The 25,490-nt window shown below is 41.3% G+C and overlaps 1 protein-coding gene across 3 annotated transcripts in view; it reads left to right on the top strand.

Moving 5' to 3' along the window:
- Positions 1–25,490, top strand: part of MYO1E (myosin IE) — a 220,819-nt gene that overhangs the window by 12,835 nt on the left and 182,494 nt on the right. The window contains exon 1 of one of the 3 annotated variants that reach the window (XM_004452868.5): positions 11,169–11,185. The exons of the other annotated variants lie outside the window; for them this stretch is intronic. The gene's annotated coding sequence lies outside the window, so the exon portion shown is untranslated. Of the gene's footprint in view, positions 1–11,168; positions 11,186–25,490 lie in introns of those variants that run through there. 3 annotated transcript variants of the gene reach the window in all.

The following is a 25,490-nucleotide window of genomic DNA, read 5'->3' as shown; positions in this document are numbered from 1 at the left end:
TTTTGGAGGACAGGTTGAATCCAGATGTTTGAAATTCATCGGTAATCCAAATACTATTAATTTCAAACTGTCCTCATGGAATCTTTGTACTAAACTCACCAAGTAACAAAATGGGTGGATTTGAACCTTTTCGGGTTTTTTGGAATGTGTTTTCCATACCTAGGTCCAGGTGGACAGGGTGAGATGTCCTAAGCTCCCCAGAGTGCAGAGGAAATGGCCTCAAGAGTGAGGAGGGGTAGGGCGGAAGGGAGGCAGGGGAGACCCGGGAGGTCTGGAAGGGTTTGTGTAATGCCCACCAGTTAGAACATTTTGAGTGAGGGATTTTGAGTGGCTTGTGGCAAGATACAATGAAAGAGTTGAAGCAGATAAAGCCTTGGGAGGTTTTTGAGAGATATTAATTCATTAAATGTTTGTTTATTGTTCTGTCCTACAGGGTGGAAACACCTTAAGGGAACACTGTCATGCTTTGTATTTCCAGTCCTCAGCAGGAACAAATCAGCCACTTAGACACCTAAGTGCCTGGAGGGCCAAAGACCATCCAAACTCACCTGGGGCAGCACAGCCTCCAGTGAATGCATGATTGACGAGAGCTGGTGGATTTAAAGTAGGCACTTAATAAGCTGGGAGTGTTTTATTTGTTTTTTAAAGATAAAAATAGCCCCCTCAGATGAAACCACCAGGGCTCGCTTTTGGGTTTTCTTTTAATAGAACAGGGTATTGGCAAGTTTGGGTCAGCTCCCGCTGAAGGCAGTGACGGCAGAGGGAAGCCAGGTGGGCTGGGATGGCACCTGCGCTGACTTTCTCACTCCTTTGATTCTAATCCCTCTTCTTCTGAGGTTAAGTAATTGTCGGAGGTCACACAGTCAGTCCCTTCTTGTCCTGCCCCAAGGGGTGGTGCTGCCCTTTCAGGCAAAATAGAAACAAAATTCACCAGGGCCCCTTTCTCTCAAAAGTTCCCAACTCCAAATGGAGCCATTCCAAACCAAGTGTTCAGGAGTCAGCTGCCTGTCCTAGCTCGTGCTGCCAGCCCAGGCCACTCTGTGACTCTGATTCCGCTTTGGGGCTTTTCCTTGCTTTTGGGAAGGAGTGGTTGGGCTGCTGTGGCTGATGTAAAAGATCACTACCAGATTTGACAAATCGCATAAGGAGATTTTCCTTGTACAGGTAGGTGGACCTTCAGAATGGTATGATTTCCTGACAAAGTCGGTATCTGCTCCAGTTTCAAGGGGAACACTTGTTTTTCCTTAAGCAGACTAACCACCCACCTGCCCAAGTGGAATCTGGTTTTGCTGGCCTCCAAAGGCCAGATTGTCTCAAAGGAGACATGCTAATGGCTTAATTGTTTTGTTTGTTCTGCTCTTCACACAAATTCCAGTAGTTTCATTTGCATTGCGAGTGGAACTTTTTACCAAGTGTCTTGGCTCTTAACGTTGGCTCTTAATTTTTTCTTTTTAAAGATTGGTTGGCCTTAGTGATAGGTGTGGTTATCTCGAAATAGTGGTTGGTTATTCTGGGGGAGGGAATGGAGAAAGGGAGAGAATTTGTATTAAAATTACATGTACTCTATCTAAATTTAAAAGTTGTTTTGTTTTGGTTTTTTTCCCTGCGTATTTTGAAACATGATATTTATGATGACATTTATGTTCACTTGGCTTGCATACTTTAGTTTTTGGGGTTAAATGATTAATGTTTACACGGGGAGATGTTGCTATTTAGCTGGCTAAAGACGGTGCATTTTACAAAGTTATGGTTTGCTATTTAAAATGTAGAAAATGTAGAGATTTGTTCACCTATCATAGAGAATGCCAGTAAAAGACTGTTCTGTTTCGTGTAGTAAATGCATTTCTATACGTTCAGTGTAAATGAGACTTTTTAAAAATTATTTTTTTCAGTCTTTTACATGATTTTATTTTCTCCCTTCAACCATAATAATATGATATCCAAAGTTTGTCTTAACTGGAGGGTCAGTAAACAGGCTTATCTAGTTCACGTACAGGCAAGGCAAACGCTGCTTCTTGAAATGGTCCTGCCACAGGCCTCTGGCCATCCAGCCCAAGCCACCCCCTTGCCCAGCTTTATCTTCACTGTCTTGTGTGGCCACTTCATTGGCTCTCGTTCCAGACTTAAGCTTTTCCGTGGCTTCCATGATTCTGCTCTGTTTTCTGCATAGAACGTGTCTGACCTTGGCTGCATTGCCGTCACCTTGAGGGCCCCGAGCCTTCTATCAGCACTGTCACTCCCCGAGGCTGCTCCCCCTTCCTCTCCTTTTCCAGAACCGCTTTTTCCTTTAGGGCGGCATCTTCGAAATTTGCCATTGAACTCTCCACCGCTAAGGTTGCCTTAACCAGGACGTTTTTAGATCAAATAACATGAACATGCACTGGGACAGGGGTTCTCAACGCAGTGCGGAATCTGACTTTGGGGGAGGAAAATGTGAAGGTTGAAGACTCTTAATACATTGACTTCAGCCAAACCTAGGTGTGCCTGTAGGGACTTTCTTCGAAAAGAAACGCTTCTTTTCTCCTGCAAACTGGCTTTTGGGAATTTCAGAGGTGGGAAATCGTGGAATAGATCTTTTTGTAGTAAATCACTCAGACGAGGACAGGATAATGCCATTTCTGGAAGTGTTCACATGATGATAAATAGTTGACAGTTTCCTCTCCAGTACCTGAGGGTGTTCTGTGCTTTGCGTTCTCAGTCATTCCCTCTTGAGGACTTAGAACTTTTCTGGGGCGAGGAGAGCGGTGCTCCCATGATTTTAACCATTTCCCGGGCCATTGAAGAGAAGAGAATCTGCTGTTGGAACTAACAATTTCTGAGGATCCACTCTGACTGTGTTGTCTAGCATTTGTACCTCCTTTGAAGGACGTATTATTATTTTCCCTAGATTACAGAGAAGGAAACAACAAGTGAGTTATGTGCGCTGGTCAAGGTCACCCACCTGAGAAGTGGCAGAGGAGGCATTTAAATTCCGGGACACCTGAATTCAGGTCTGCTTTGGAGAGGAGCTGCCTGTTCCTTAACACATACATTTTCAAGTTGTGGGTTCTTTGACCAGCGGCACAGGCATCACCTGGGATGTTGTTAGAAATGCAGAACTTCTTCCCAAGTTCAGAATCTGCCTTTGAGCACGATCCTGATGACTGGAAAGTTCCAGTGCACACTGTGATTCAAGCAGTGGCTCTAAGAGGAAGCTTGGAGGTTGCCCTTCAAGATCATCTTCCAAGGACAGGGATACAACCAACCAATCATCCCTAATTATCCTGCTCAAGCAAAAATTATAGGGCAATGGTTAGGAGTGAGATTGAGGGGAAATTTTCCCTTAGGCAACTCTGGAGCCACGCTGTGTTGACGTGGGTGCACGGATAGGCGATGTCCACCCAGAATGTCTTCGCCATGGCTGCTCTGGTGGCAAACTTGCTTCCATGACGGATCCCTCGAGCTATGGGGTTGTTCTTGGTACAGCACTGGGTGTTTGACAGATAATATCACCTCATTGTGAGCTTATCTATTAAATCCTGTCCTCAGAAGGCTGAGAGCAGGTTTGTCAGGCTAGAGAGGGAAGAACGAGATCCAGACTGTAGAGCGTTGGTACCATAGCAGTAGAGAAGGGCACTGAACAGACACAACCTCTTAGCTCCCAGAACACTCTGTCCTGGTACTGGAGAGAGTGCTCTTCACTTTTTCCTCCTCGCTGGCCTTCCTTTTAGAATACCCTAGTTACGTCACTGGCCCCACCCTTCCCCCAGGCATCCTCGTCTCCTTCCTGCCAGACTCCTTTTTCTTCCCAAGCACTGTGTCTGTCTTCACAATCCTCTCCCTTTTCACAGCTGTTGCCCGACTTCCAATCTGCGTTGTCATAAACTGGGATCATCTCAAGAGTTTATGAAATGGTCTCCCAGTTTCACTCTCTGCCCCTGAAACAAAACAAAACAAAACATGCCTAGAATTATTTGCACATGTCACACTCACTCAAAAATCTTTAGTTCCTGCTGAAATTAAATCCACAGGGTGCCTCCATCCAATTCTATTTCCCATAGTCCTTCTGAGTTAGGAAGCTCTGTGAGGGCAGACCGAGGCCCTTGCTCACTGCCGTTAGCTCCTGGGGTACTGCCTGCGCACGGCAGGTTCCCATGAAATGTTGATCAAATGAATGAATGAGCTGATTGAGTCTCTTGGCGAGTCCAGTCTTTGGTGCTAATACACTTTTTTTTTTTTTTAATATCTCTCCCCTTCCTCCCCACAGTTGTCTGCTCTCTGTCCATTTGCTTTGTGTTCTTCTGTGACCACTTCTGTTCTTATCAGTGGCACCTAGAATCTGTGTTTCTTTTTGTTGCATCATCTTGTGTGTCAGCTCTCCGCGTGTGCTGTGCCTTTCTCGGGCAGGCTGCACTTTCTTTCACACTGGGCGGCTCTCCTTATGAGAGCACTCCTTGCGCGTAGGGCTCCCCTACACGGGGGACACCCCTGCGTGGCAGGGCACTCTTTGCGCGCATCAGCACTGCGCACGGGCCAGCTCCACATGGGTCAAGGAGGCCTGGGGTTTGAACCTTGGGCCTCTCATGTGGTAGACGGACGCCCTAACCACTGGGCCAAGTCCACTTGCTGAGGCCTAGGGTTTGAACCACGGACCTCCCATGTGGTAGGCGGACGCCCTATCCATTGGGCCAAGTCTGCTTCCCCTAATACACTTCTTGTTCGTGCCATTTTCTATGATTGAGCTTTCCTTCCCTTACTTGCCATTTACCCAAATCCTTTGAGGCCCAATTTAATAAAGGTTCATTTTCTGGGAACCTTTGCTTTAACTCACAGAGCTCATTGCTTTCTCCTGAATTGTAGCCCCTATTGTCATGGAGTCATATATTAGCTACTTAGTCATATATAATCTCTCATTGCTGTTTGTGTACAAGTCTTGCTGCCAGACAGAATGTAAGCCCCTTGAGGACACAAATGACTTACATTTCTTTGTCCTCCTGAGGAGTACAAAGTACTCCCTCCCTTTGGCCTTCTCACTTCCTCTATGCAGCTGTCTTACAGAATTTGGGTTGGGTGTTTAGGCTTCCCCTTCTGCTCTCCTCCCTCTCCTCTTTCCCCCAGAATTCATGTGATCCCTGAGGGCAGTTGCTAAAGCATCTGCTTCCTCTTTGTGTCTTCCATGGTTGAATAATGGATGCTATAAACTGGTCCAACTGGATTTTATCTACGTTCTTTTTCTTCTCCTGCTCAGTTTTTGGAACTTCCTTTTCTTGACTTTGACAAGTGTAAGCATGATCATAGTGGAAAAAAAAGTTGATGACACTGACTCAGCTCCAGCTAGGCTGGCAAGGTGGGGCAGGAGCCTGCTTGATAGATCAGGAAAGGTTTTTTTTTTCCTCCCCCACTGTTTCCTGGAAGCAGTAGAATAAATGATTTAACTCTGTGTACTTCAATTTCATTATTTTTTAAAAAAAAGGGAAAGGAAGCCAGAATAGCTCATTCACTTTTCTAGTAACATATTTACCTTTCTAGTGGTGATACACTGAATAATTAATAAGAAAATTATAAAATGCTTTGAATCCAATCATTGAGACTACATAAATTACTATAAACTCTCACAAAACTTGTTCAAGTCCTGGCTCATTAAACTTCAGGCAAACCATAGCATTTGTCTCCAATCTTCTAATAGATTGTATCTGAAAGAGTTGTATGTTGCCTATTAAGGGAAATACTTCAAATGGAATCAATTAGATAAAGTTAAAAACATTTCAAGGAAACAGATGCATCTCTGCTTGACCTGCCCAGCTTTCATATCCACTAGTTTGGGGAGGTACGAATGGCAGGTGGAGAGAGCTTCAGATTTTGTTTTGCAGGCAGTTATATTCCCCATCACAGAGATAGAAATCACGGAATGCAATGAATGAATAATGATGTATTCGTTGATTTTGGGCAGAGTAGTTTGCCTATTTGAAAAATTCTTTGCAAAAATTCTCATCCCCCTCCTTAATTGGCTAGGTAATTCAAAGATTTACTGCTTCTGAATTTTCCGAGTAGTGTGAGTTGGGTTCACCGTCTTGCATACAGTGAAGTGTTCGCAGTGCATTATTTGGAATGGGGGAAGACACTGTTTTCTGCCATAACCCTGGCTAGAGGGAGCACGGCCTTGTTTCTAGGTACGAGCTGAGTACATGTTTATATTCATTTCATAAGTAGTATGACAAAATATTCTGGTAGTTAGAAAATTATAATTACAAGTAGAAATTATGAGAGACAAACTTATGTATACTTAGATGGTCATATGAGAAGTACGGGGGGGATGAATTAATTAAATAATAGTTAATTACAAACCAAAATAAGGTTTCAAATGAACCTTGTTTTTCCCTCTGCCTGGGTGCCCTTCCAAGTCTTAGGTGAGTTTCAATAGATCTGGGCTTCTCCCCTCTTAACAAGCCTTTCCAGACACTTCTCTCATCCAAACACCCACAGCAGTAGTTTCAAATATGCCTGCATCATGGTGGTCTACCTCATGTTAAACCTGCAAGATGTTGACCTCCTAGACAGCAGGGGTCCATTCTGGGCACAAAGCCAGTAGTCTCAATCCAATTTAGTCACCTGGGGAACTTTAAAAAAATGCCAGTCCCTGGATTCCTTCCTGGACCATTTGAAATCAAGAGTCCTTGGAGCTGGGACCCAGATCCTTATATTACTTCTTTTTTTTTCTTGGTGATACTGGGGATTAAACCTGGGGACCTCACACTTTCAAAGTAGGCACTCAACCACTGAGCTACACCCACTCTTTATATTATTTTCAATCTTCCTGGGTGATTTCTAAATGCAGTCAGGATTGAGAGCTGGTATTAGTAGATATGCAAGAAGTATTGATCCAGTTAGCACCCTGATCACGAGGTTTTTAAAATCATGCTGTAAATCACCTTACTTTATGTAACATAAGGTTATTATTTTTATTTTTTGTTTTATTTGATTTGATTTTTTGTGGGTCAAGGAGGGTATTTATTTAATACAGCTGATTCCTGTAAAACGGAGTCTGGTTCCCAGAGGACTTTTTTTAAAAAGGGGAACCTATGTGTAAAAAGCACCTGGGATCCTTCAGTGCCGGCATGACTGTGGCAGCCTGGCTGCTGCCTTGCGTCTAGAATCCTCCTGCCCATTACCCACTTTGGTGCTGTACCCAAGTCCAGAGGCCCCAAAGCATGGCAGAGTGTCAGAACTACATGGGGAGGTGACTCTGTAGGTTTGGGGTGAGGCTCAGGAATCTATTTGTCACGAGGATTCCAGGTCATTCTGATGGAAAAACTAATAGCTGAGAACCTCTGAACCTCAGGTTCATTAAAAATCATGTGGATCTTATATCAGAAGAATGGCCTTCCTTATCTCCAAATTATATAATTATATACATATTTCCCTTATTTTTTCCCTAGAACTTTTATGTATTTTTAAGAATTTAGTTCCTTATATTATCTGCAATTTTTTTTTAAAGATTTATTTTATTTATTTCTTCCTCTACCCTGGGTCCCCCTATTGTCTGCGCTCTGTGTCCATTTGCTGTGTGTTCTTCTGTGCCTGCTTGTATTAACTTTCTGGAGTGGGAGAGAGGTGATTACTCCCTTACGCCACCTCAGCTCCCTGTTCTGCTATGTCTTTTTAGTTTCTCTCCTGTGTCTCTTGTATCATCTTGCTGTGCCAGCTCAGTGTCAGCTGGCACTCCTGTGTAGGGCGACATTCCAGTGTGGGCCGGCACTCCATGTGGGCCAGCTTGCCCTCACCAGGAGGCCCTGTGCATCAAACCCTGGACCTCCTATATGGTAGATGGGAGCCCAATTTGTTGAGCCACATCCCTTTCCCTGCAATTTACTTTTGGTGTAAGGTAGGGCTATATCTTTTTCTAAATGGATAGTTAATGGCCCTAAAAATAATTTATTAAATAATCCATTCTTTGTCCTCTGTTCTGAAATGTCACCTTTACCATATATTAAAGTCACAGCTATAATTTGTTTCTGGCCTCTTCTGTTCTACTGATGCTTTTTTCTTTTCCTGAACAATTTACCAGTTCAACCCTGTTTTGATTACCTAATTTTACAGTATATTTTTTATATTTGTTTGGGCAAGACCTCTCTAGAATCCTTTTCAAATGAGTTCTTGGTAATGCATGTTCATTTAGTCTTCCGATAAAATTTAGGAATTTAAAAATTTTCAATTTTAGTTTCAAAATAAAACTCTTTAGAACGTTGGTTGAAGTTATGTGGAATCTATAGAAGAGTTTGGAAAGGTGCGCATTTTTATGACTTTAAAAAAATTCTCCCCCCCGCCTTGCTGTTTGTGCTCGCTGTCTGTTCGTCTTCCTTTTAGGAGGCACCAGGAACTGAACACGGGCCTCCCATGTGGGAGGGAGGTGCCTAATCGCTGGAGCCACCTCTGCACCCTGCTTTGTTGAGCTTTCGTTATGTTTTCTTCCTTGTGTCTCTTGTTATGTCAGCTTGTTGCGTCAGCTTGCTGCGTCAGCCCGTCATGTCAGCTTGCTGTCTTGCTCGTCTTCTTTAGGAGGCACTTGGAACTGAACCCGGGACCACCCATTTGGTAGGTAGCTCAAATGTTTGAGCCACATCTGCTTCCCCAGTATTGTTTCTTGATTGAAAAAATCTGAAATAGTTTTCCCTCAAATATCTTAGCTCACACTTTTTCTTTTTAAAGTTTTTATTGTAGTAACATATATGCAGCACAGTTTCCTATTTTAACTATTTTTACTTTCATGTATATAATTAAGTGATATTAATTCACAATATTGCTCTCATCACCATCATCCATTATCAAACATTTTCATCTCCCCACACAGAAACTCTGTACCCTTTATGCAATAACTCCCCATTCTCCCCTACTCCCAGCCCCTGGTAATCTGTAATCTACTTTCTGACTATACATTTTCTTATTCTAGGTATTTCATATAAACAGAATCATACAATATCTGTCCTTTTGTGTCTGGCTTATTTCAACATAATGTCTTCAAGGTTCATCCATGTTGTAGCATGTATAAGAACTCCATTCCTTTTTTACAGCTGAATAGTATTCCATTGTATGTATATACCACATTTTCCTTATCCATTAACCTGTTGATGGACATTTGGGTTACTTCAACCTTTTGGCTCTTGTGAATAATGCTGCTATGAACATTGGAGAACAAATACCTGTTTGAATGCCTGTTTTCAATTTTGGGGAGTATAATCCTAGAAGTGGCATTGCTAGGAGGAACTGCCAAACTGTTTTCCATAGTGGCTACATCACTTTACATTCCCACCAACAATATATAAGGGTTCCTATTTCTCCGCATCCTTACCAGCACTTATTTTCCATTTTTTCCACAGTAGCCGTGCTTGTGGATATGAAGTGGCAGTGACCTCTTCTAAATACTCCTTTGAGACTCATGGCAACAGAAGGAGCAGAAACTGGGCTGAACGTGTTTGGTGGCAGGACATATCCTGTAGTTCATGCTTCCGAATGAATCCCTGCTGCAAGTGGGCCAGTTGTTTAGTGAGGCACCTCCTCTTCCTAAAAGAAAGAAAAGCACCGTACCCAGTTAAAGTAGAAGGGAGAGAGAGATGTTTTAACTAGGATTTTTGAGATTTCTTGCTCTGTGATGGCTAGAATGAGATAAGAAGTGGGAGCCAAGCTGCCGTTTATAATCTCAGCTGGAAAAAAGAATGACTCTGGGAGTCAAATAATTTCAAGAGTTAATTACATAAAAGTGCTGTTCAAATGTATCAGAACAAACCAAAAACTCCATGAGTTTAAGATGCATTTGAAGGACTTCCAGAAAATAGAAATACCATTGTTTGCATAAAATCTGGTTCATTTACCCCAGGATGCTTGTCGTGGCTTAATGTTAACGCAGGGGAAACTGTGAGATAACGCTTTTAAACACAGAAACTTGTACAAACTATGAATAACAGGCAAAAGGCTTGGGGATTTTTGTAAATTGAGAATGTGGCTTCCTACTGTCAGCATCCACCAGCTAACTACCTCTCATTCTCCAGGTGTAAGCTAGGAGAAAGTAACAATGTTCCATCCCCGGCTCTGCTCTTGACATCTCTTTTCTTTCCTCCACTGTCTTGTAATACAGGAAATTCAAAAGTAGTTAGGCAATCCTGTTTTCTGACAGCAGTATAAAAGCCAATGCTAAAAGTGAATGTTTAACCAGTTGGTTTCAATCAAGCTAGTGAAACAAGAGTTTTATGTACAAGGAAGTAATCATTTATTTAACCAAGAAATTATTATATTTGCTATCATATTTTCACATTATACTTTGCTGTCATGAAATGAGGTGTCCATTTTTTTGAATGTTGATTTTCTGCTTAAAGAACAGATTAGAAAATGGTTAGAAAATAGAATATATCTATTTAAAAAAACCAAAACTCTCCATGAAACAGAGGACTCATTTGTTAGGTCTAGGAGGAGTTAAAGGGAGGAAAAAATAACAATTAGAGACTTCCTAATATAGAACTGACTTGGAATTCCTGAAACTAGTATTTTATTTAAGATTTTTGATTCTGTGTTCAAAAGTGAACTTAAAAACAAAACAAAACAAAAATAAATTAAAAATTTAAAAAAACAAAAAAATAAAAAATAAAGGAAAAGAAAAGTGAACTTAGGTGGTTTTACTGGTAAGTTCTACAGCATCCTTAAGAGACCAAGAGTTCTAATAAATATTCCAGACCAGAGAAAAAGATTCTGATTTTTTTTTTCTGTGAGGTTAAAATGTTGGACAAGGAGGATACTAGAAAAGAAAACTAGAGACTAGTTTTACTCATTAACATAAATGCCATCAAGTTTTGGAATTTTTGAGGTAGAATGGTTTTTAGAGACTTCCAGACTAATCCTGCCATTTTTAGGGTGAGAAAACAGAGTGCATTTCCAAGGTCACACAGGTTAGTATAGCTATCAAGTTAAGTTTACTGAGTCCATGTTTAGGGAAGGCTGTTTCATGGCTCTGTAAGTCAAAGCAGTGCGCCTCCCAGGAAGGGGAGGGAACTTACCGGGTAAAGGTGAGTACCCGTGTCTGCCGTGTGCTCTGTGTGCACTCTTTCCCACAGTCTCACATTTACCCACTGAAGGAAATTTCACTATCTCCATTTTACAAAGGAGCAAGCTGAGGTGTAGAGCGGCTAAATAACCAGTGTGTGCTGAGAGTCAAGTCTAGGTCTGTATCTTTGCTTTTTTATGCTACTTCTCTTTTGCAGTGTTCTGCACTTGCTTAGTTTTTTGTTTTTGTTTTGTTTTGTTTTCAAATTTAAATACTTAAGCTGCCTTTGTGATCATTCAGCCTATCCATGGACCTCTCCCTGATTGCTTCAGAGAAAGAGTTTCCCAAGAGCTATACATGGGTAGTACACGGTGGTTTATGAAATCTCCTCTATTTAGGGAGAAGGCTCCAAAGCCTACCTGATCCATCAAGCCTCTTTTTTCCTTATGTTTTTTTTTTCCTTCTTCATAGAAAGTTAGGCATTTTAGAAAATTTCCCCCAAATAAAATACTTAAAATTATTGTATAAGCTGTGGTTATATCCTTTCACTATGAAAGCAGATGAGTAAATTAAAAGAAGAAAAAATGAAACCCTAGGGTGAATTATTTGTCCTTTAGTACCCATTTGATCTTTTTTTTTTAAAGATTTATTTTATTTATTTCTCTCCCCTTCCCCCTTCCCCCAGTTGTCTGTTCTCTGTGTCCATTTGCTGTGTGTTCTTGTTTTTGTCCGCTTCTGTTGTTGTCAGGGGCACAGGAATCTGTGTTTCTTTTTGTTGCGTCATCTTGCTGCGTCACCTTTCCGTGTGTGTGGTAGGCTGCACTTTTTTTTTTTTTAAAGATTTATTTTATTTTTATTTCTCTCCCTTTCTCCCCCCACCCCAGTTGTCTGTTCTCTGTGTCCATTGGCTGCGTGTTTTCTTTTTGTCCGCTTCTGTTGTCAGCGGCACGGGAATCTGTGTTTCTTGTTTGTTATTGCTGTGTCAGCTCTCCGTGTAGGCGGCACCATTCCTGGGCAGGCTGCACTTTCTTTCCCGCTGGGCGGCTCTCCTTACAGGGCGTGCTGCTTGCATGTGGGGCCCCCCTACGCGCAGGACACCCCTGTGTGGCAGGGCACTCCTTGCGCGCATCAGCACTGTGCATGGGCCAGCTCCACACAGGTCAAGGAGGCCCGGGGCTTGAACCGCGGAACTCCCATATGGTAGATGGACGCCCTAACCACTGGGCCAAGTCCGCTTCCCTGCATTTGATCTTTGTTGCCTATTAACTGGCTGCTCTTTATGGCTGCTCAAATTTATTGAATCAGAATATTATGTTCTTTTAAGACTCTTCTTAAATGCCTCCTTTCTGATTTTATTCCAAAATAAAAATAAAACATTAAGAAGTTAGCTATAATCTTAACTTAGAATGTCCAAACATTCAGAGGAAAAAATAGTAAAAGTGGGGAAGAACCTCAGAAGAGGCAATTACTTGCAAAACCGATTGTAAATATGAGCCAGCCTGCCATTTGATGGCACACTAGGTAGAAGGACAGTGAATGAGCTCGTAGGACTAGCCCAAATCTTACTTTTTCCTGCGTTGACTACCTTCCTCCTCTCTCCAATATCTCATGGAAATGAGGCTGGAGAAAACATAATGGAGCATTTCATGAAAATTGAACCTCACTGATCACAAAATTTTATGTTAAAGCTTTCCTTTCCTTACTTCAAATGTTAGGCTGGAATAAAAAAAAATTCTTAGTAGAGAAACCCTTCAATGAGTTAAATATGGGAGCAGATGTGGCTCAATGGTTGAGCACTGCCTTCACACATACGAGGTCCCAGGTTCAATCTCCTTCCCCCGGTACCTCAAAAAAAAAAAAAAAAAAGGAGTGAAATATGAAGGCAGAGAACCATCCCACCTCCTTTTTCAGCCTTTAGATTTGACATGGTCCATCTCCCCCTTGTTTCTTCGTGTCACATTCTGGCTCTTGCACGCATATCTGAATATCCTTGGTGCTGAGCTTGGAGCCCCATTCATGCTGAAGAATAAAACCTCCTTGATCAAATATAAATATGTGGTAATGGTTGGACTTGATGGTAACACATTATAATGGATGTAGCAAGCACTGTTGATTTATGAATATGATTGTGACTGAAATAAGTAGTCTAGGAAGATTTATCTTAGTTGGAGGACAACTGGAGGATAATATTGGGAATGAGTAACAATGATTTTGGAAGTAGGTGAGGATTGTGGTTAATAATATAAATATAGGAATGTTCTTTTACTACAGGGTGTTAAGAATGTGGTGATACATGGGAAAAATATAAATAATGTAATTATAGACTATAGTTAAGAACAACATTGTAATGTTTTTGTAGCAAAAGCAAAGTTGGTGCTACATTAACTCTAAAGGTTAAAAAAAAAGAATGTGGGGAAGTGGATGTGGCTCAAGTGATAAGGCCTCCATCTACCATATGGGAGGACCCAGGTTCGATCCCTGGGTCGTCCTGGTGAAAAAGAAGAAGAGAAAGTGTGCCTGCATGGTGAGCCAGTGCCTATGTGGTGAGCCGAGTGCTGTGTGGCAAGCCAAGTGCCTGTGCGGTGAGCCGAGGGCCCACGTGAGTGCCTGTGTGGTGAGCTAGTGCCCGTGCAGGGAGCCAAGTGCCCGCACAGTGAGACAGGGCCTGTGCAAGTGAGTCATGCAGCAAGATGATGATGCAACAAAAGAGAGACAAGGGGAGAGTCAAGGTGAAGCACAACAGAGACCAGGAACTCAGGTGGTGCAATTGACAGGGAACCTCTTTCCACATCAGAGGTCCCCAGGATTGAATCCTGGTGACTCCTAGAGGAGAAAGATGCAAAGAGAAGACAAAAAGAGAAATAGATACGAAAGATCACACAGCAAATAGACATAGACAGCAAAAACAGCAGGGAGGGGGGGAAGGGGAGGGGGAAGGGGAAGGGGAGGGGGAAGAGGAGGGGGAGGGGAAGGGGGAAGGGGAAAGAATGTGGAATTTGGTTTTGTGAGATATTAATATGATTACTCATTTTTCCCTCTTCATTAATAGGAAGACTTTGACTATGTCAGTTAATTAATCTGTTCATCTGTGAATTCTGAACACTAGAGGAAAAATTGAGTTAGCAGTTGGAATTAGATGAGATAAAAATGTCTGAAAAAGAATTTTTAGGAGTAATGTTTCTATAACTTGTTAAGCTGTCTTTTTCTGTTCTTTCATTTTTGTGAATTTGAAATAAAGTTGTTAAAAAAAAACCTCTCTTTCCCTTTTGAAGAAAGAGGCTTTACAAATACAAATAGATTTATTCCCACTTAACTGTAAGTTCCATTTACACTGAATTCTGTTACATGTATACTTACTTTGCTTGCCACATATTCAAATTGTAACTTTCTCCAGTTGAGATATTTTGCGGGGGGGGGGGGAGTGGGTGGGGGTGGAAACTGGAATTTGGGTATAGGAAAGAGAGAGAAAAAGAAATGAATAAAAACAACCCTGCAAGAAGAGAACCCAAAGTTCTTAGGGGGAGCGGATGTAGCTCAGTGATTGAGTACTTGCTTCCCATGTACGAGGTCTTGGGTTCAATCCCCAGTACCTCCAAAAAAAAAAAAAAGTCCCTAGAATTGCCTTCTGTGACTGTCAGCAGGGATTTTGACCGAGAAGAAAGTTGTTAGCAGAAGGCTGTATAACTCGGGGCATCCGGGGAGTGGACCCTGGGAAACACCAACTCAGTACAGCTTAGGTTATCTCCATGATTTCCACCTCAAGGAACCAAGTTACTTTACATGCCTGGCTCCACTTGGGAACCCGAAGGGAACCTCTGGGTCAGTTGTACGTGTGGATAGAGAACCAGGCACAGGGAAAAGCCTCTTATTAAACATAAAATCTCCAACCAAGCACAGTGAATTCATAACCATTTATGAGAACCGCTGGAGTGGAAGACCTGCAAGGTTTCTGTCTAGTAAGGGATGATAATATGGAAGTTAAAAGTTTAGCTCCTGTCAGTGCTAACTTAAGACGTGTAAAATGCCATGAGCATTTTCTCTATAGGGTGCTGTCTTTATTTTTTAGTGTCTGCTAAAAATGCTAATGAGATTTTCCTGGTTTTACTCTCCTGGCCTTGATCCTCATGCTCTTTTTCCTGTAGATTCCTTAATTCTTTGCCACAAGGCTGTTTGGAAGCCTTGCCCCTCCTGCCTGTGGCAGCGGCTACAGGTTAAGAGGGGGTTGAAACTGCCCTTCTGTGTTTGCCTAGTTGAGCAGCCTACAGGTCCCCAACTCCAGCTCCCCTGAGATTCCCTGGGTTCCCTGGTGGGTACTGGGTGCATTCTGAGGAGCAGAGCTGGCCCAGGTCCCATGGAGAATGCACAGGGGCGGTGTCCTGATCCACAGACAAAACAATTTTCTTTCCGTTCCTCACAACATAACTCAGCAGCCGATTTCCCTTCATGGATTATAAAGCATAAAGTCATCTCACTGACCAACAGGTTGGAAAGGATAGAAAGTTTGCTAGGTAGGACCTGGGAGTCAGAACTTTATTGAGTGCTGTGGAATATATGTATCTATACTGGGGATTGAACCTGGGACCTGTACATAAGAGTCAGGCACTCAACCACTGAACTACACCCACTCCCTAAGATATTTTTAATTCTCATGGAGGAAAAAGGAAAATTTCAACACTGACCTACTTTAAGTGGCTATTATAAAAAATTTCTGTTAATGAAAATAGAAATTCAGTTATAAATAGAAGGAGCTATCAAATTCCTCAACAAACCTAATTTTTTTCAAGCTTAAGTAAGTCGGCATGCTTTTGTCTCAGTGCAATTGTTGCTACAGGGCCACTTTAGTTACACCTAGTAGCTGAATCGGCAAATACCATACGGTTTACCTCCTTCCAGAGGATTTAGTTTGATTACTTTACACTCTTGTGTGACATTTTTCAGTTGAGTAGGACTAAAAAAACAAGCTTAATTTAACCACATTAGCCACATCATAGATGGGGATATATATGTATGTTTAAGTGATTTGCTTTAATACTTAAGTGAAGATGTTTCTAAGCTTAGGTTTTATCCTTTCCCATAAGAACTTTATGAGCAAGATATTTTAGAGTATGGTAGTTTGTGTATTGTTTTACATCTGGTACTACAGGCTAAAGCTCTATTTTCTGCCAAATGTGAAATAGTAGAGTCAAATCAAACCATGTGCTTTACATTATGAGAATTATATCTCATGGATGGTCATGTTTAGAAAAAGCACGAGCAAGTTCACCATTGGTAGATAGGGATAATACAGCTCCTTTCTGAACAAAGTTAGCTTTATCATAATTGCCTGTCTTTATGTGTTTTGTTTTCAGACTTGTAGTAAACTCAGTTTGATTATATTTTAAAGTGGTCAGTGGAAATTTGGAATTTGGTGCCTCGGTTTAGTTTTGGCTCTGGTGATCTTGGAGCAGTTCCCTCAGTTTACACCTGTAAAATGGAAATGTTCATAATAGTCATAAAAATAAACCCATAGGGTTTAACAGCCTCGTAGGGTTGATGTAAGGATCAAATGAAATGAAGTATTTGGAAGTGTTTTGTAAACTGTAGACAATTGAATAATTGTAAGGGGATATTTTATAAGCATAGATTTCCCTAGAAACTAGATTCTTGCAGGTGTGCTATATGACTACCTGGAGGTACCAGAGAATGTTCCTGATGTTCCAACACCTGTCCAAAATTGAAGTCCTATTAAAAAGACATAGCTTTCAAAATAAAAGACACCTACCATGGCATTTTGAGATCTGGATTTAAAGGGACATAAACAAACATTAAATGAAATCTAGGAAAAAGTTCCAAGTTCTTTTTCTTTTTTGGTATTTGCTGAGTGGTCGTCGGGGTGGGTGTAGAAGTCCCTGCAGGAGCATCCTTTTGCGTGGCCAAAGAGGTCCCACAACTAGGCCAGAGGATTCTCACCTTTGAAGGGGTCAGAATTGTGTGTGCAAACAGCGCTGCATATATTGTAAATGATGCTCGGAACACTCCTGCACACAAATGAAGGCCACAGCGTGGTTTCAAGTGATCTAGGTTCTTTTCCACTATTCTCGAGGAGAGTTCCTTGACTTTATTAGTTTTTTTCCCCATCATATCTGCCAAAGTTTACAAAGGCTCAGGGTACTTAGCAGTGGTCATTCTTCTCTGGTGCAGGAGGTATAATGCGGTTTAAATGTTACCTCCAAGTAGGTAAGGAAACCTCTTGTGGGACTGTAAAGAAATCTGGGAGCGAGCCTGGCCAGGCCCCTGCTGCTTTTCCAGCCCTGACCATCATGTGACCTGAGCATGGCACATCAGCAAAAAGCAGCTCTCGATGCAGATCTCAATGGGTTTCTTATTATTGTTCATATCCAGCACAGATTTGTTGACACAAAAAACATGCTGTCCTGATGCAGCTACAAAATCAACACTTGCTTCTTTCAAAATCCTTAAAATCTTTCATTCTGATGGTAGTTGGCGATCATATCTCACACTGCAGCAGCCTCTGCTTGCCAGTGAAGTGTCTGAGAGTGGTTTCAAGTAATTTTAACCAACTCTTTGATGGTAGTCCAAGAATTATACATGTAACCATCAAGTGGTACCAAACCTGGCTCTTTTCTCTTTTTAAATTTTACATCATGCTTGCACTTTGTGTAATAATATAAATATAAAACCATAAGCTGTACAAGGAGCAAATAAATATTATTCTGAGCAGGTTTGTGTCCCATGTGAATGCTTTTGAGTTTCTTATTCATAGTTTGATCCACTGGGGTGTGAATATTCTCTTTGGTATTAATTTGTTCTGATAAAATATATTAAAGACTCTTAAATCTTTATGCCAATAAATTTGCTAAGACTTCCTCAGCAGTACCCTCAACAAGAAGGGATTGGTAGAGATGGGGGTTTTTTTGCAGATAAGATTCCTTTGTCTGAGTAGTAACTTCCTTTCAGTTTTCCAAATGTGTCACCCATAGATGAGCATATGAGTGGATGGAGCAAAATGATGGAGACATTTATGCAGTGTGATAAGTAAATAATTCTCATAGTCAATGTTAAAGACTTGGCAGATTGTCTACTATATATTTTTTTAATTTTATTTTTGAAGAGGCATTACTTTACATAGATGTTATATCCAAAATACTGGGGAATTCCCATATACCTCACCCTTTCCCTCTCCCACATTTTCCCACATTAACATCTTTCATTAGTGTGGTACATTTGTTATATTAATAATTAATGAATTAATGAATGAATAATTAACGTATTAAAGCATTGCTACTAACCATGGTCTATAGTTTGCATAGTTTATACTTTGCTCTGCACAATTTTATCTAGGTTTTGATAAAATGTATAATGGCCTGAATCCATCATTGCAATGTTATGCAGAACAATTGCAGTGACCCTAAAATCCCCATGTTATATCTATTCTTCCCTCCCCTGCTCCCGCTCAGAACCAGTGGTCCCTGCTATTTTCGATCCTGCTAGACTATACCAAAGGACCTGGCAGTATGGCTAGAAAGGGCTGCTGAAGCCCTTGTCAAGAGATGTCTGTGTAATCATCTCATAGAGACTTCATAGGTTTTGGAGAATATTTTTATGAAGATTGGTGTCAATTTTGTAGCTACCATCTGATTCTACTTTGGGCTTGTACCAATGCCTGCCATTTTGTCACCAAATGGGAGAAAATACTGTTACCCTATGGATAAAAAGAAGACATTTGGTAGGATTTTCCTATATTGTCCCTGAAATCATATAAAACCATCATATTTTGAAAAGCAAGGCATTCTGTGGATGTTGATGACAACTGAGATATTGATTACTTATATTTACTTGAAATTTTATTGTCCATCATAAGAATTAGCAAAATGAACTAAGAGAAAGCTAGTACAGAGGATATGCTGAGAGTCCCCTGGGCTCAAACTTCCATTTTGGTCTTACTATTCCATTAGGCAATGGGCTCTTTGGAGACAGAAACCCTGTCTTTCCCTCTAGGACTTGGTACAGTGTCTGGCATAGAGTAGGCACTCAGCCTGTGGAATTAATTAATTAACTAGTTAATTAATTAAAATGAATGAACAGCCAAGTATTAAAAAAAGACTCGGAGCAGCAAGTGAAGGAATAGGCAACTCGCATAATTATTTGTATTTTGTGTAGTGTTTTGTTTTGTTTAAATATCTCTCTGTAGTTTCTGAAGGCCGAGAGCATAGGGGAAGCCCTTCCGGGCTCCTGCCTTCCTGTGGTTGTGGTCTTGCGGTGTGGTGGATAGAGTGAAAATGTCCCTTCCCCATCCTGGCCCCACACTTCCCCTGCTGTATCTTGGATATCACCATCAACCACTATTTTGTCCCTTGTTGCTGCTCTTCTCTGCTATTCAGAAATACCTAGTTCTGGTAGATATTTAGATTATTACCGTTTTTATTAAACACATGTGCTAATATTCCTGTGGAATGGATTCTTTGAAGCAGAAGTGCTGGTTCCTAGGGCATGTGCATATAATACTTGGAGAGAAACTCCAAAATGGCCTCCAAAAAGGTTTTGCCTATTTATATGCTCATCAAAGATATAAAAAGAGTAGAAAGTTAGGAAAATAAGGTGATATTTGGAATTATGGGAGAATATTTCCAAATAACTAAAAACCATTTGCTTATAAGCCCGCAAATATTTTGAGGACAGATTATAAAATTTCTTTTAAATCCCTCTTCCCTGGGAAGCAGATGTGACTCAAGCAATTGAGCTCCTGCTTACCACATGGGAGGTCCATGATTCAGTTCCCAGTGCCTCCTAAAGAAGACAGACAGCAAGCTGGCATGATGGGCAGGCAAAACAAGATGATGCAACAACAGACACAAGAAGAAAACCATAATGAGAGATACAACAAAGGAGAGAGAAGAGGTTCCTGGTGCCTTCTAAAGAAGACAAGCAAATACAGCAAGCTGATGCAACAAGTTGATGCAACAAGAGAAACAAGAAGAAAAAACACAGTGAGAGATACAACAAAGCAGGGAATAGAAGTGGCTCAAGTGATTAGGCACCTCCCTCCCACATCAGAGGTCCCAGGTTCAGTTCCTGTTGCCTCCTAAAGAAACATGGAAGACAACAGATACAGCAAGTGCAAACAACAAGGGGGTTGGGAGAAATAAATAAAATACATCTTAAAAAACAAAACAAAAAATCCATCATCACAAAGGTAAACTGGTGAGTTTAATTGGCCAGGAAGTTACTTCTTTCACACTCTTCCCCATTACCTGGGCATATTTCTACGGTGTTTCAGAGAAAGTAAAAGTAGCACTTTTCCTGTGAGGATATGCTAGTTTCAAAGTATTTACTTACATACGTGGTGGAATTTCAGAAATCACTTATGAATTCACTCTTGTGGTTTAGTGTTCAACTATAAACACAATAGGAATGAAGAGAAAAAGACGAAAGATTAGAGGGTAAGAGCAAGGCAGGAAGACAATGGATATTGAAGGACATGAGAAATCACCTTGTTCACAGGAGAATGGATACCTCACCAATGGGAAATAGGTCCAGTAGAGGAGTGGGTGGTGGTAGAGGGTCTCACAGTGTATTTGGAAGGCTGGTAAATGGGAGGACTCTATTAGAAAATAACGAGTGATAAAGCTCGATAGTTAAGTAGAAACTTGAAAAGTGATATGTGGAGTTGGAATATATAGAATTTCAGAATTTGAAAGAAATGTGACATTTCTTTTTTATTGTATTTAGGTTGTGTTTACTGCTAGTGAGATTTTATGTATAGCAACTCTATAAGTAACCACCAAGTCTTGTGGAAAGGAAAGACTCATATCTCTGCCAGGCTCAACTCCTCACTTCTTTTTCGGGTTGCTGAGTAGGGGAACTGTTAGCTTTGTCTACATAATGGGAAATACCTGCTTTAAAAACCATTTGGACCCCATATTGACAATCACGTTGGTGGCATCTAAGAGGATGCAAATAAAGTCAATTCCTGAGATTCCTTCTGTTCAGTGGTAGCATGAAGGGCTGACCTAAAAGGTGGGGAAATGCAGCTTAGGTGGCTTTCGCATTACACAGTCAATGACAAGTCTGCTGTGGATTTATGGGACAGGGAATACTACAACCAGAAATACCCGCAGCTAGACTGCTGCCACCAGGTTAAGCTATATGCCGATGAGGAGCGTGTCACCTTTCCAGTGACAGCCTAGTTCAGTGTGCTCACTCAGTCCATTCTGTGAATTGCAATTTGGAAATAATTGGGTTTACTTTTAATTTTGAGAAGGTAAATGTGTAGTAAGAACTGTAGAAAACCCCAGAATTCATTTCCATTAAATTGGCTGGATTCTTGGAAATGGTAATCTAGCAAATACTTTTGCCTCATAAGTAGCAGTGATTAGAAGACTGAGTTCTACATTACCTGTGACTTTGAGCAGGTGACTTACCCTCTCTGAGCACACACTTTTTCATCTGCAAAATGAAAATACTGTCTAATTTATTGACTTTCACAGAGTTGCTTGAGGTCTTAAAATGGTAAAATTAAGTAAAGGTTGAAATACTGCAAAATTTAGGGTACTTTTCATTTTTAAATTGAATTGAACTCATGCCAATTTTTATCTAGGTCTCAGATTCTAGACTAAGAAAGGGAGCTCTCAGGCTTCATTATACTTGAATTATCCCTACTTTATCCTTATTTTAAAATTAGCCTTTCTGTTTCCTTTCATCTCGTTTAAGTACCATACCTGCCCTGAAATAATAAAATAGAGCTGCAAATGGTGAAATCAAACCATGAAATTACAGAATTTTAGAACCAGAACTAATTCCATATAAAGAGAAACTCAGTCTGTCTAAAATATTTCCCAGAATGGAAATGACTGACAGGTAGATCCCTAACAAGGCTATTTACATGGTTTAGAGATGTGCTACTAAACTGCTACCATCCTAATCTGTATTTTACTTAGGCTATTTGAGGTATTGGTAATTTGGGACTCAAATTTCTTTCTAGCTCAATCCTTCACCTTCTTTTATGTGGGTGGGAAGGGATGGGGAGTTGATGTGTCTATATGATTTCCTATTAAGCAACAGTTTGGGACCATAACTGGCAATCAAATTGATTGCAATCAATAGAAGAGTGATTCTGTCCCATTTTTTTTCTTGCCATTTGTGCATTTTCCCATTCCGGTATCTTATCCTAAAGTTATTTGTTTCTCAAGTTTTCTTCTTCTGACATCTTGCTTACCTCTTATTCCATTTATCAATGCTTTTTTCCTGAGCGCAAGGATGTGCTTTTTCTAATTGTAGGTGGGAGTTCGAAAATGGTTGTGATTTAAAAGTCTGCCACTTCTCCAGATACTTCTGTCACCCCACAAAGCTTTCAAAATATAGTGAGCACTACTGTGGACTGTGCAAAGCTCCTTCAGATTTTTTAGGATTTTCCTCAATTTGTTCTTCTACATCAGGGTTGGCCAACTTTCTATAAAGACAGTAAATAAATATTTTAGGCTTTGTGGGCCCTAGGGTTTCTGTCACTCTGCCATTGTGGTGCAAAATCAGCCACAGATAATACATAAATGAAAGAATGTGGCCATGTTCCAGTAAAACGTTATTTACAAAAACAAGTGGCAGGCCAGACCCCTGTTCCCCATCATTTCCACAGAGATAGGACAAGTGTGCTTAAAACATTAAATGGATTGCAGAATGTAATGGTCAATACCCTAAAAGTTGAATCAAGTAGTTTTTAAAGCAGTTTGCTCGGAAATTTACCTACAAACAACTATTGTCACACTTTTCAGTTCTTCCTTACACTTCGTACCTATAGCTCGAACTAGATAATATCCTGGCAGCAGATGTCCAACACACACTTTGGTAATATTTAGGTATATTTCCTTTCCTCAAGTCATTACTCTGTACGCACACTGAGCCTGACATTTTCCGGGCTGCACTGACATTTTAAGTTAATGCTGCTAACCTAATGCCAGCTACGTGCCCCTCTTAGACCTGGAAACTGTGTTAGAGAGAGAGGGAGGAAGGACCAGAAGAGGGACGTTTACCTTAAATGATCCTTGATGTCCCTTTTGGTACCTTGGAAAGTCATTGCTGCTTGATTTTTAAGATCTTCAATTACAGTCCTTTGATTCTTAACCTTAAAAAAATTCTCCTTCAACCATTTCAAGCCATGTGGAATATCTATTACTGCTTAGGAATTTGCTGTGGTTTTTCATTGATTGTGGCCCCAGACTCTGGAATATGAATTAATTTATCTGGGCAGAGAGCACGGGAATCCACATGCAGAAAAAAGGGAACTTAATGCTGAGGCAGAATATAGAAGCTGGGAATGATTAATTCTTTAAAAAAGTGAACCATTGAATTCTAAAAGAGTATTTTGCAGTTTGCTTTTTAAAATATTGAGGTAATTGACTGGCTTCCCATTTACAAGTGAGGATTTTCTTTTTCTTTTTTGGCTTTCTTTTTTCCCATGAACAATATTTGCTTAGAGTCATTAGTAAATTATTAATCTGCATTCCAGTGTTTCATATTTGAAATACCAGTCCGCCCTGTCCATGGGGATTTGATCTCATGGTGTAATCAGCAGAGGGTTCTGGGAAGCAGGAATAGCTGTGGTTTGCTCTTTTAAAGACCTTAAGAGAGAACCAAAAAGCCATGGTTATACAGGAAGTAGGCCTGCCCAGTGTTTGACAGCTAGCAGTTTCCATATTGAGTCATATGATGCCATGAACTTGGAAGGAACACTAAATTGTGGGAAAGTTTGGGTGGGCTGCCCCCTGCCCCCCTCCCCATTTGCAGAGGCCCTAGAATGTCCTTTTAAGTATTCCTGCAGCTCTTTGGAGCAGATGTCAAGAGTTCTTTTGTTTGTGCTACCCAAATGTTTGTATTCTGAGTCTTTGACCCATTTCCCTCCACAATGGTGCATATTTTGGGCCACTATTTAGGCATCTAAAGATATGTGCTGGTGGTAAGACTCTCAGGAGCTCTGGCTCCAATTTTGGAGCCTGATTCTACCGCTTACTAGTTGTAGTGCCGTAGGCAGGTCACTCAACCTCTCTGACCATGTTGAATGGAAACTATAGCAGTATGTACCTCATAGTGTTTCCTGAGGATTAAGAGGGCTAATTCGTGGAACCTGGTACCAGGGCTCTCCTACTAGAGTGTAAGCTCCCAAAGGGAGGCCAGGGATTTTGTTTTGTTCACTGCTGTATCCCTGGTGTCTTGAACACTGCCTGGCACATAGCTGGAGCTCAATAAATATTTGTTAAATAAATTAGTAATGAGCACTCAGTAAATGTTAGTTACTGCTATTATTATTAAAAATAATCTTGGGGAGCAGATGTAGCTCAGTGGTTGAGCACCTGCTTCCCATGTACTGGGTTCAGTCCCCCATACCTCCTAAAAAAAACCTTAAAAAGAAAAAAAGACTAATCTTATCATATTTACTTATCCTTAGACTCAAGTTCCATTTTGAGTCCCTCTCCTTACCTCTTGTTGATGACAGCACTTTCCTTTATGAAGCTGCTGTGAGGTTGTCTACATACATTGCCAGATATGCAGGGAGCTGGGCCAGTCCCTTCCCAGGGGACAGCCACGTCCAGCAGTGGTGGGGGGTCCTCTCTCCATTGATCAAAGCATCTGTGTTCTAATCAGGCTCATCTCTGAACAGCTGGAATTGTGTATGTCCTTTATGTTTCTGTGACTTGTCAGTGTGAAATACTAATGTAACTCCATGTACCATCAAGTCAGAGATTCTGAAAGCGGCAGCAGCGGCAGCGGCCCTGGGCTTTCAGCGCGGTTGTAAAATGAGCCTTCTGACACGCCTTCCCCACACCTCTTTGGTTACTGTTTGGTCAGTCACCAGCCCAGTGAAGGTCACTTCCTTTCAAAAGGTCTCAGAGTCTTGACAATTTTAGTCTGGGAAGGAACCAAATTCTCTTCCCACTGCAGAGTCCAGTCCAGACTCTGGTAGCTAGCACAGGACCGAGTCGAGGGCCCTTCCCTGGTATGAGAAGACACACACTGCTCTCCCACCTCCTGTCTTTGACTTGGGCAAAGGCTGCCTTCCGTAAGCCTTTTTACTGCCCAGTGAACACCCAGGGTGAACTTTCTCTCTGCTGCCACCTGTGCCACCTGGCCTTGTGCCTGCTGGGAATAGTGTGATGGAACCAGGAGCTGTCATCACAACAACTGCTGCTGCTGGGTACAGCCTGTCTACCATCCCCAGCCCCTCCTCGAGTCATGCCACCCAGCCCCCATCTCCTTCAGAGAGGTGGACCCTTCTCCTCCTCTCGGCAAGAGGGTGAGCCCTGGAAAGAGAAGGTGGAAGAGAGTGTTGATGTGGCTAACATTCACTTGCCCACTGGTGGGGAGTCTCAGCCTGGCCCAGGATGTGCCTGCAAGGGCAGCCAAATCTGTCCTTTCCTTGGCTTCACTGTTTCTCTTGCCCTTCACTTCCAAGGTCATCAGCAAGTCTGGTCACTTCAACTAGTAAATATAC

Source organism: Dasypus novemcinctus, chromosome 3 (assembly GCF_030445035.2).
Source record: "Dasypus novemcinctus isolate mDasNov1 chromosome 3, mDasNov1.1.hap2, whole genome shotgun sequence".
Taxonomy (NCBI): domain Eukaryota; kingdom Metazoa; phylum Chordata; class Mammalia; order Cingulata; family Dasypodidae; genus Dasypus; species Dasypus novemcinctus.
Note: the sequence above shows the minus strand (reverse complement) of the source record. Positions and strands in the feature narration are given on the sequence as shown.